Source organism: Lotus japonicus, chromosome 4 (genome assembly GCF_012489685.1).
Source record: "Lotus japonicus ecotype B-129 chromosome 4, LjGifu_v1.2".
NCBI lineage: Eukaryota > Viridiplantae > Streptophyta > Magnoliopsida > Fabales > Fabaceae > Lotus > Lotus japonicus.
This window is the reverse complement of record NC_080044.1, coordinates 7615701-7628798: the sequence shown is the minus strand read 5'-3', so window position 1 is coordinate 7628798 and position 13098 is coordinate 7615701. Positions and strand designations below refer to the sequence as shown.

The 13098-nt window shown below is 35.3% G+C and overlaps 1 long non-coding RNA gene across 1 annotated transcript; it reads right to left on the bottom strand.

The window, feature by feature from the left end:
* Positions 1-9813: 9813 nt before the first annotated feature.
* LOC130710054 (uncharacterized) lies at positions 9814-11975 on the bottom strand. The gene is made up of 2 exons (XR_009010274.1): positions 11081-11975; positions 9814-10699 (listed from the first exon to the last, which is right to left on the bottom strand). It is a non-coding gene; the product is annotated as an uncharacterized LOC130710054 (long non-coding RNA).
* Between the last annotated feature and the right edge of the window lie 1123 nt (positions 11976-13098).

Below are 13098 nucleotides of genomic sequence, written 5' to 3'. Positions count from 1 at the left end.
CTAACCCTAAATTAATCTTCATCATCTAGGTTGCACATGGGTTGGGTTAGATGGATTTTAGTCAAAATAAAATCCGAACCGATCAAAATTGTATGGGTTGGGTTGGGTTGGATTTCACGAATTTCTTCTCCGGACCCGATCCGAACCAACCCGACGAAGTTTGGATTGGCTTGTATGGATTTATTGGGTCCATATATTAAAATAATAATATATCTGAAATATTAAAAAATCTTGCAAAAATTATTATAAATTCAGAAAAAGTTATAAAAAATACTAAATATGTTATTATACTAAATAGCATGAAAAAGACACAAAAAGTTATAGAAATAATACCACATAAATGACATATAGCCAAATATCATGAAAACATAAAACTTCATTACTAAATGACATGAAACAATCTAATATAAATAGTATCTAAAAAGTCAAAAACAACACTATATGTCATGCCATGACACTTAGAACTTAGATGTCTCCAACATGCCAAATAACTATATATAAACATGTAACAAATAACTACGAACAAATACTCTAAGTTCAAATATGGCAAATAACTACAAATACTTAAGTTTCAAAGTTTCAAAAAGTCATCACTCCGACACTAGCACTCCAAGTATGAGTAAAATTATAAAAATTTTTTTTTTTTGAGAGCAAAGTGAATTTATTCATAGGAAAGTAAAATTCATGAGAACATTCCTCTCATGTAGAATTGAAAGATGATATTAAAAAGCCTTGTACAACTCCATCCTATGTAGGTGTTAAAGGTACTCATGAGGGAGCCTCATTAAAACCTCCCTAGGAAAAACCCAATGGGAAAAACCCTAAAGCAGGAAAAAGAGTGCTCAAACAAGAGCCAACACCACCTCTAGATCTCAAAAACACTGGAAAAGCAACCCTCTACAAAGTATTGACAACGCACAAAGAAAAAGATAAAAAAACTGACTTCAAAAGGTACAAATACAAGCTATTTGTGCAATCAAACACCTATAGCACCAAGTAGATCATGGCCTTCCCAAGAAAAAACGTGGCTTTGCTGCCATCTATATATATTAGAAAAGAACAACTTCTAGCATGACGTGTCGCTCTCACAGGCCAAGTTAGTGACGTGTCGCTCCCAGATTAATTCTCACATAATATTTTACATGTAAGCTCTTTCTCCTTGGCCCCACTTGCCACATGTGCCCTGATTTTTACTTACCTTATTTCTCCTTAATAAAAAAATACATTTTTAAATTTTAGATTTGATTAGGATTTAGGTTTTTTATTTCTTGATTTTATCTTAATTTATTTTTGATTTATTTTTAGAGTATTAATTAATTTTTATGGTATTTTTATTGAATTTTCGTATTTTTAATTAATTCCGAATTTTATGAGTTTTTATTGTGATTTGCTAGATTTTGATAGTTTTTATCTATTTTTATTTAGTACATTTTTACATTTTAGATTTGATTAGGGTTTATGTTGTTTATTTTTGTATTTTATCAATATTTGAAGTTGTTATTTAAATTTGAATAAGTCCTAATTCTGTTAGGATGATTAGTTAGACTATCATTGAATTTGTTTAGAGTATCTTCTGTTAGTATTTCAAATTTTGCAGATTTCTAGTCAGTTTGTTAGTTACTCTTTACCTTTAAAAGAGCAAGTTCTGATTAATAAAAAATTAGCCTTCCATCAGAAATATTTCTCTTCTCTTTCACGTTAAAAAAAACCAACAAGTCTGCTATTGATGTGGAGTCAGATGATGAAGATGAAGTTTTTAGGGATGAGAAACTTGAAGGGCTTCAATTCGTGGTGGAGGTGGAGGATCAACAACCTGAGGCTCCGGTTTTGCCAGAAGAAGGGACCTCTGCAGGTGGCGGTGAGTCACTGGCAAACCAGAGCATGGCCACCAAACCAGTGGTGGCGCCAGACCTAGGGGCTGAGCGGCTGGAGGAGCCTTTACCAGGGGAGCCGTTTTCAAATTTGAACTTGGTAACAATCAAGGCCGTTAATGATGGAGTCAATTTTGGGGAGCAGTTACGTGTTTTGCAGGAAACGGGATACACGGCTGATGAGATTGAGGAATGGAGGAGATATATAACTGCTGAAGGAATTCAAAATCAAATCAGCAATTATGTTTTTCAAAATTCTGATTTAATTTATAATAAAAAAACTTCTGTTACAGGTTACTCATTTAACACACAGGATTTGGCTCAGAAATACAGTTGGCCACTCTATTCTACTTATTGGGACCCACATCATGTTCTCCAACAACAATTGCTAAGGCCATGTTTGCCTAAGTGTTTTTATGATAAAAACGACTTATTGAGGTTCGCGACATCTTTGATACCTTCCCTGGCTTCTGCAGTTCACGTAAACAACACAGCATCACGTGAATCATATTATCGGACCTCGCCTTACCAAATTGTTCGACAAAGTACACCAGCGGCCTCTGTTCTCCCTCAGGTGAATCACGTCATCTCCCCCCAGGAGCCAGAGACGCCTTTGCAAGAGCTTCAACTGGTGCCCGCTGATTTCGCCACACCAACTCCTTATAATTCACCAAACACAAATTCTTCCAAGAAACACTCTCAGCGGGGTCGTCCTAAGGGGAGCAAAAATAAGCCTATACCTCTGCCTCATGATTTTCTTGAACCAGTGACAGGTGAAGATGGGGTGTCAACACGCGCGCAACGTGCTTGGTTGATTGGAAAGCAACTTGGACTTAAACCACGCGGATCAGAAGCTTTGATGTTGAGAGGATTGGAAGCTCAAATCCGTGAGAACCATCCTCATCTTAATTGACAAGCCGGGTCGTTGGCTCACATGGAATGTGCGTGGGCTAGGAGGTTCTACGAAAAGGGAGGCAGTGAAAAAAGCAACTCAGCACCTTAAACCTGAATTAATTTTACTTCAAGAAACAAAGTTTAATGTTCAACGGTTAATAACAGATGTGTAGTGGACGCAAAGCTTGCAAATGCGTTTGGTTGAGGTTCAGTTGGTAGGTACTGCGGGTGGTCTTCTGTGCTTGTGGGGGGAAACCAGTTTTCAAGCTTTGACAGTGGTGGTTGAGATTCAGAATGCTTGTCAGGTGGAGTACTAGATGCAGGTTGTTGTGTCCTTTTATGCTTGAGGCATAGCTGAGGGGTGATTGTTGATGCGTATAGCTGCTGCTGGTACTGTTGTGGAGTTTTTATCCTGCTGAGACAGATGCTTGCTGTTGCTGTCTAAAGAAATATGCTGTTTGCTGTCATAAACCAGATGTTGTTGCTGTCAATTTAAAACTGCTGTTGTTGTTGCTGCTGGAATATGTTGTTGCTGCTGTTATAAAACAAATGCTGTTGCTGTCAAATTAAAACTGCTGTTGCTGTTGCTGCTGAAATATGCTGTGTTTGCTGTTATAAAACAAATGATGGTGCTGTCAAATTAGAACTGCTGTTGCTTGTTGCTGTTGGTGAGATATTGGACGGTCTTTTACACATGCTGTTGCTGGTTTCGTTGATTAATAAGGTTGTGGTCGTAATGGATACTTGGGGATGAACCTGTTGGTGCTTCGATTTCTAGTGGACGCCTTAGTTCTTGAGTATTTGTTTTAGTACATTCAGCTAACGGATGTAATATCATTGAACTCAGGTACAGAATGGCTATCTCAAGGTTGTAGTACTCTTTTTCCTTGCTAGGCTTTTTCCCACTGGGTTTTGTCTAGCAAGGTTTTAATGAGGCTCTATCTTGGGATTTCGTTTATGCCATTTTGTGGGATGGTGGTGGGTTTATTTTGTTCGGTGTTCATAGGTCGTTCGAGTTCAGTTCAGATTGTACTTGGTTCTCGCTTGGTTTGCTATTGGCTCAAGCGCTTCTATTAATAATATACATTTCATTTTCAATTTTTTTTTTGTATTTTATCTTAATTTATATTATTATTTATTTTTAGAGTATTAATTATTTTTTATGGTATTTTTATTGAATTTTTGGATTTTTAATTAATTTCGGATTTTATGAGTTTTTATTGTGATTTGCTAGATTTTGATAGTTTTTATCTATATTTATTTAGAACATTTTTAAATTTTATATATATTAGAAAAGAACAACTTCTAGCATGACGTGTCGCTCTCACATGCCAAGTTAGTGACGTGTCGCTCCCAGATTAATTCTCACCTAATATTTTACATGTAAGCTCTTTCTCCTTGGCCCCACTTGCCACATGTGCCCTGATTTTTACTTACCTTATTTCTCCTTAATAAAAAAATACATTTTTAAATTTTAGATTTGATTAGGATTTAGGTTTTTTATTTCTTGATTTTATCTTAATTTATTTTTGATTTATTTTTAGAGTATTAATTAATTTTTATGGTATTTTTATTGAATTTTAGGATTTTTAATTAATTCCGGATTTTATGAGTTTTTATTGTGATTTGCTAGATTTTGATAGTTTTTATCTATTTTTATTTAGTACATTTTTAAATTTTATATTTGATTAGGGTTTATATTTTTTATTTTTGTATTTTATCTTAATTTATATTATTATTTATTTTTAGAGTATTAATTATTTTTTATGGTATTTTTATTGAATTTTCGGATTTTTAATTAATTTTCGGTTTTTATGAGTTTTTATTGTGATTTGCTAGATTTTGATAGTTTTTATCTATATTTATTTAGAACATTTTTAAATTTTATATATATTAGAAAAGAACAACTTCTAGCATGATGTGTCGCTCTCACATGCCAAGTTAATGACGTGTCTTTGTGGGTCCAATGTATTTTTTCAATCTTCTCATTTTGAGTAGACATAGAACAAAGTTTGATCAATTTTTTTAGCTTTTCAATTGTAATCTTTTTAATTTTTTTGGTTATTGGGAGGGAGTAATCTTATTAATTTATTAAGCCTATCATTGTTTTTATATTTTGATATTTTTATTTTTATTTAAATGTCGATTCATGGCAAACTAATTCCCTCTCTTATTCTCTATTTAACCCAACGATGAGAGAGAATCTACGTCATTCTTTCTCTACTATCACAGCTCTCATACAAACAACTTATATAATTTACTCTATACCACACGTATTTCTCTATACTCATCACATTTTGTTATATTTTTTATTAATGTCAACTCCAACAATCAATTTTCCGTGCAACGCACGGGTAAAAAACACTAGGGGATAAACAAGGGGTAGTTTCAAACTCCAAGCGCAATGTTGTCTACCAAGAAGTTTTTGAGAACATATGAGTGGTTAGTTTAATTTTTTATCTTAATAGTTTTTTTAATACAAACTGACTTCTAAGTGACCTAACTTTATTTCATTGTTAACATGATGTCTATGACATCTTATAAGTTGATGAACATCTGATGCAAAAATATTATTGTCGGTTTAAGGTTCGTTCTATTTTCCCTTACAATGAAATAATTCTTTATTGATTAAAACAAGTATGTACAAAGTCTGATATATATATCTTAAATTTTGTAGGCACCCTGCAATATTGGCTCAAACATGGATGACTTGAAATAAAAAAAATGAGGTCATACTTTATGATTTATCTTTCACAATTCAGATTTGTGCTACTATCACGTTCTTTTTTTTTCCATGATTAATATGTATTTATCATCTACTTTATTGGTGATTCTTTTTTGTCCACTTTCCTTAGCATTTCAGACTCTTCTATTTCATCTATTGTTTAATAATCACCTTTTTTTCAAAATTAAATATGTAACCGAATCACAGTTGTTATCTAATGTATTGACACGTTGAATTTTTTGAAAAAGAATCACGTGCTATTTCTTCCATTTTCAAAAAAATAATAATTTTTTAATGAATGTACTAAGGGTGGAATCACATTGTGGTAATAGGACAGTCGTCACCCTTAGACACAAAATTGTTACTTGATATACTATAAAAGATCATAAACTCCCTATATATTTCGGTTCTTCTCCTTTAGAAGACAAATTTCAAGTAGACGAATCAATATATATTTCTTACACATTTTATTATTATATGCAACTAAAGTAGTGTTGACAAACAAACTTTTTTTTGAAAGAATATATATATATATATATATATATAAAATATCAAAAGGCTTGACAACAAACTCTTAAGCAGGAAATACAAACCAACCAATACCGGCGGAAAAAACCCGAAAGTACACCCAAATATCGAGCTAGACAAAAACCAAACAGAAGAAACCCAAAGACAGAAAGATAGGAAAACCTAGAAAGTGCCGGAAAGAAAACATGACAGAGCAAACAAACCAAAAAAAAAAAAATTCCGATATATTTCATAAATTTTGTAGGTACCTTGCAATATTAACTCAAACTTGGATGACTTGGTATAAACACAAAATGATGTCATACTTTATGATTTATCTTTTACAATCCTGATTAGTGTTACTATCACATCCTTTTTTTCCATAATATGTGTTTATCGTTTGCTTTATTGGTGATTCCTTATATCTATTATTTGTGGGGTTAATCGTCTACTTGGTCCCTGTCTTTGTTTCGCCGTCTGAAATTAGTCCCTCCCCGAAAAATTTGCAAATCTGGGTCCTCTCGTTTGCAATAAGTCTGGAGCAGGTCCTCGCCGGAGCCCGGAGCTCCGGCGAGTGATGAATAGGCATGCTGACTGGGATAAAAACGCTGACGTGGATTTTAAAAATAAATAAAAAATAAAAAAATAAAATAGAATTCAGATTTATTAATCCAATTAACTAAAAAAATCTAATTAACTATCTAACCCTAGTCTAATTCACAAAATCAATTTACCAAAATCAAAAAAAAAAATTGGTGAAGTTAAACACATCCGTGTTCCTGCTCCTCATCTCCATGTTCATCATCTTCATCTTCTCCATCACATCATCTTCTTCCTCATCACCTCCTTCAACAGATCTGTGTTCCTGCTCCAGCTTCTTCACCCGCAACCCTCCCTCACCCGCAACCCACCCTCACTTCTTCCAAAACAGAGCTACTGAACCCATCCCTCCCTCACCCGCGACCCACCCATGAAACCCACCCCCACCCAGAACCCATCGCAACCCACCCCACCACATGCAATCCAACTCAACAACAACCTTCTTGCGGAGCCACCTTGGACGCTGTCGCCTTTGATTTCTTCTGAGGCTTCTCTGACTTCTTCTCTATTTTCCCCTGTTTCTGCATCTCAGCCAAGCCTTCACAAATGGCCTGAAGCTTTGCATCAACAGAGGAATGCAGAGGCTTGTACTCGCCGAAATCTCCGTCGACGGAGGATCCCTGGTGGCGGAGGTTGGGAATCGGAGTGAAGAGAGGTAGATCGAAGTGGTGCCCTCACGGCCTCACCCACCCTCACCCTCATCCACATGCAACCTCAACCCAACACTAACCCACATGCAACCCTAACCTGCAAAAGAGGAAGAGATCGACCCACATCAATTCTCACCCACCGCAACCCTAACCTTCAAACCCAGGTGCGAATCGGAGTGAAGAGGGGGTAGATCGAAGTGGTGGGTCGCGGTACCACCACCGTAGCAGCACCACGAACCAAGCTGACCTCGCCATAACCGACACCACATCCTCTTCATCTTCCTCTTCCCAGTAAACAAGTTGAAGAACAGAGTGGCAATTGAGGGGTTCTGGGTTTCTAGGTTGGATGAAGTTGGGGGGGGGGGAGGAGAAATCGATGGTGGGGTTATGGGTTCTGGGAATTTTGTGGTTCATAGTGATGGGGTTTTGAGTTTGAAAGATTGTAGGGTTTTGGGTGGAGAGCGTGAGGGTGAAGATTGTAGGGTTGTGTCTGTTGTTCCTGCTGTATTTTTGCACCCTGTTTGTTGTTTCTGAAACTCTGTAATTCGGTTTCCTTTGATGATGAAGAAGAAGATGAAAGAGTAGTAGATGATGAGATGAATTTCTGGGTCCTTTGGAGATGATGATTTTGTGAAGATGAAGATGATTTTGGGTTAATTTGGGGGAGGGGGGACTTTTAATTGAATAAAACTAATTTGTATTTTATTTTAATTTTTAATTTTTTTTCCCTTGACACGTCAGCGTTTTTATCCCAGTCAGCATGCCTATTCATCACTCGCCGGAGCTCCGGGCTCCGGCGAGGACCTGCTCCAGACTTATTGCAAACGAGAGGACCCAGATTTGTAAATTTTCCGGGGAGGGACTAATTTCAGACGACGAGACAAAGACAGGGACCAAGTAGAGGATTAACCCTAAATTCTAAACTAACAAGCATATTTTGATATTGAATTTAATTAAAAAATGTTATCGACAATTTATTTGTATCATGTCAATTGTAAATACTATATGAATCTAAAAAAAATGGGAATAATTATCCCTAACCTTATTGTTGGGCCAAACAAAGGACATGATTTAAACTGGGGGATAAAACTTCACATTAGGCTTTAAAGAGCAAATCATAAGCGGATCAGACACCACATATTTCACCCAAAACCTTAAGACAATGGGTATATGAGTCCTCACACTTATAAGCCAGTCAAACGTATCCTTAACTTTCAATGTGGGACTTACTCACACTTAATTCCCAACACTCTTATACTTGTGTGTTAAGGAAATGATTGGGAGATGAAATTGTATCTTATCTTGAATGGTCCGATTGGGAAATGATAGCACATCATGTGAAAACCTTTTTTCTTTGGTACTACCACTACAAAATTGTAAAATATTACTCCAAATAACGATTCACAGAAAAAAAATAGTGTATTTTAAAAATTAACGATATTAATTATGTTTCTTAAACTTTTTTACACAATTATTTTTAAACGGAGGGGTTATTAACCAAACTAGTTAATTTTAAATTGATGGTCAAATTCCAATCCACAATTGGTGGTATATTTAATGTCCAATGCCAAATCTATTAATTCTAATTAATGTTACCTTAAAAGTTTTTTTTGTTACAAAGGAAAAAGAAAACAATGATAGCACCCTTTAGAAAACGTTTTTCTTCACATCACCCTCAAAATTAAATTCTCTCATTTATTATTTTTCCAAGACCAAATTTCAGCAATCTATTTCACTACCATTCTCACCAACCATCCCTTAACAGGTTCCTTAATAAGGTATATCTCATTAATGTTCACTATTAATTTTCTCTTGACCAAAAAATATTTACTAATTTTCTGATTATTACATATCCATAATAATTATTTGGGTTAACTATCAGATTGGTCCCTGTCTTTGTCTTGCCGTCTGAGATAAGTCCCTCCTCGGAAAATTTATTGTCTTTGGTCCTCGTGTTTGAAATTTTTTTGGAGCGGATCCTCGCCGGAGCCCGGAGCTCTGGCGAGTAATGAAATGGCACGCTGAGTGGGACAAGTGAGCTGACATGGATTTTTTTATAAAAAAATACTTTTACACATAGGAAAATAAATTAATTAAAAAACCCCAATTTTTTTTCTAATTCCCGAATGACCCTTACCCCAACTTTCCCCATTTTCCTAATCCCTAAAGTCAGAAAATCAACATAAACCAATATACTTCCAGCATCCCATCACAAGCAGCCCATCACCAGACACAAAAATCCAATCCCACACAAACGCTGCTGTCAAGGGACATCAGATTAGAAACCAAGTTTAGCACAGCAAGAATTATGCATCATGAGTCAATCCAAATTATGCATAAACCGATAATTATGCAGCAATGCAGTAAGACACCTATGCAGCAATGGGCCACATTATCAAGCCCCTCACCATGTTCTTCATGTCCCTCAAACTTAAAAAAAGAACCCAAACCCAGAAATAACAAAACCCCAGAAAATCAAACCCCCAAAAACCATTTCCTACCCCTTCACCCACATCATTCACCGTACAAGATCTGGGTAAAAATTATAACTTGGGCAACATCTGGGTAAAAATAGAACTAATAATCTGGGCAAAAATTGAATTAATAAAAGGGGGCACAAACCCAGTTACATCTCAGAGAAAGAAAAAGAAACAAAAACACTAGCAAAAGAAGAGCAAGAAACAAAAACGCTTCCCACAGCTCCCAGCCGGAAGAGCACCAACAGCACAATACAGAGGTCACAGATCGTCGAACCTGAAACACAACCCCAAACCACAATTCCAACAGGGAGGAGATGAAGAAAACCTTCGACCTTCAGTCTTCCCTCCCGTGAACCCATTACAACGACGTCGTTTCGCCACAACATGGTGCCTCTCGCGTCCTGGCGTCTCAGACCGTCGCCGCCGACGGCGACGAAGATGACGGTGATGATGAACAGCATGAACGAAGGCGACGAAGATCTGGTTCAGCGCTTCTCCTCCCGCGCGCTCTTTCCTCTTTCTCGACTTCTTCCTCTTCTGTCAAACTCGATCTCGTCGCTCTTGAGTGAGTGGTGGGAGAGTGGAGGTGGTGGGAGAGTGGAGGTGGTGGGAGAGTGGGGAATCGGTGGTGGGAGAGTGGGAAATCGGTGCAAACTGGAAAGAGTGGTGTAGTGTTGCTGGGTTTGATTTGTTAGGTTTCTGTTGGTGCTATGAGAAATCTGAATTTGGTTTTAATAGAAATTTTGGGATTTTAGGTTTAGTGTTACTGGGTTTGAATCTTCTGATTTAGGGATTTAGGGTTTCTTTGATTTGGGGGTTAACTTGTGAGTTATGAAAAGTTTTGGGCTTTAATTTTTTGGCTTAAATATGTTGGGGGCCCCTATAAAATAGAGGTTCTTTGGTTTAAGCCCCTACAAAAAAATTTCTTTGGCATACACCCTTATGTGCAAAATAATATGTAGCTTTATGCCCCTGCAGTCAATGATCCGTTAAAAAACGTTAAATCACTTACTAAAAGCTTATGTGGCATTTTAAATACATATTTTAATTAAAATTTAATATCCACATGTGTAATACTGTAATGGTACAAAATAAAAAAAAAACTAAATCACATGACTGTTCTTCAACCTCGACCAGAAATTTCCAACCCAAGAATTCATACCCACCTCAGCAACCTTATCTCATCTCATGAATTTCCAGCAACTAAACTAGAAGATGCAAGGATCAAAGAAAGATATGAATAAAACGTATAGAAAGAACTAATACATAAATATGAAAATCAATCCATCTTGAAATTCTCTCTCTTAACACAAACACAATTCTCTTAAAACCCAGAAATTTCACCAATCTTACCTTCATGTTCTTAATTCAACACAAACACAAAATTGAAAGAGAGATCCAGAGATCCAGATCGGAGCTCCTCCGTCATCATCCTCGCGCATCACCACGATGTCTCCAGCCCGCATCACAGTCATGCGCTCCAAAATTATCAGGAGAAAGAAGGCCTCAACCCAGACGAAGGAAGGATCCTTCAATGATGGTGAAGAAGAGGAGGGAGGAGGGGGCGATGGATGATGAAGGAGACAGTTGGTGCCTGGTGGCCATGGTGAAGAAGATGAGGGGTCGTGGACGATGAGCACAAGAGGGAGGGAGAAGAAGAATAACATGATTTATTTTTTCTGAAATTTTATTTAATAATTAAAATGAAATGGAAAATAATATATGAGATGGGATATGATGTGGAGAGTTAGGTATGAGAGAGAAGTGACCATTTGTTGCCAGCTCAGCACTTAACGTTTTTTTTTTAACAGATGTTGACGGCAGGGGCTTAAAGCTCACTATTATTTTCCACATAAGGGCGTATGCCAAAGAAATTTTTTTGTAGGAGCTTAAACCAAAGGACCCCCATTTTATAGGGGCCCCCAACATATTTAAGCCTAATTTTTTTTAATTTTCTGATGTGTTTATTATTTTAATTTTTTTTATTCCACATAAGCACCGTTAATCCACTCAGCATGCCATTTCATTACTCGCCGGAGCTCCGGGCTCCGGCGAGGATCCGCTCCAAAAGTTTTTCAAACATGAGGACCAAAGACAATAAATTTTTCGGGGAGGGACTTACCTCAGACGGCAAAACAAAGACAGGGACCAATCTGATAGTTAACCCTATTATTTGTGTCATTGTTTTCATGTTCATGAAGAATGTGAAACGATTTAATCTTGATCTCAATCAGGCTTAGATGACAAGTCTTTTGATCCACTTTGCTTAGCATTTGAGACCCTTCTATTTCATATGTTGTTTAATATATTTTAAATAATCAAATAATTGATTGATGTATCAAATACGATAGACATATTCCCCGTGCAACGCGCGGGTAAAAAAACACTAGAATTTCCCCTTCTATATTGATTTATGAAATTTATAAGATTTTGTTTCTCTGATAAATGAGAATCCATTGAGTAAGATGATTTGCATTTAAGTCTGCTCTGAAACCTAAAAGTGGTTGTTGTTTGTATTTGCACTTTTGCTCCCTGATCTTTCACCTTTGTGCGATTTACCTCCCTCATCTTTAAAATGAGCGAATTCCCTCCCTCTTCTATTAATATGTGCGATTTAGGCCCTTCCGTTAGTTAGCCGTCCAATTACTAACGGCGGTTGCTATTTTCACCCTCCCTTTTACTAACCACACCCCCATATCAGAAATAAAAATAAAAATAAAAATAAAAAAGGAGGTAAATTGCACAAAGGTGAAAGATCAGGGGGCAAAAGTGCAATTAAGCTAAAAAATAAAAAAATAAATGAAATAAATGAAATAAATTAAATACAATTAATAGAAAATAAAAAATAAACTGAAAAAAAATATTTTTATAAAAATCAAAGAAAAAATAATAAAATAAATGAAATAAGTTAAATACAAATAATAGAAAATGAAAAAACATTTTTATAAAATAAAAAAAAAGAGCTGAAAAAAATATTTTTATAAAAATCAAAGAAAAAATGTTTTTATAAATTCAAAGAAAATAAAATATTTTTTTTAATTGAAGATAGAAATTTAAAAATAAAATAAAAGAATAATTATTTTTAATTTAGTGTAGGTGGTGCAAATAGAAACAAATTCTTCTTTTATTTTATTTTTAAATTTCTATCTTCAATTAAAAAAAATATGTTATTTTCTTTGACTTTATAAAAACATTTTTTTCTTTGATTTTTATAAAAAAAAAATTCAGTTTTTTCTTTGATTTTATAAAAATATTTTTTCATTTTCTATTAATTGTATTTAACTTATTTCATTTATTTTATTATTTTTTCTTTGATTTTTATAAAAATATTTTTTCAGTTTTTTTTAATTTATAGTTTTTTTTATTTTCTA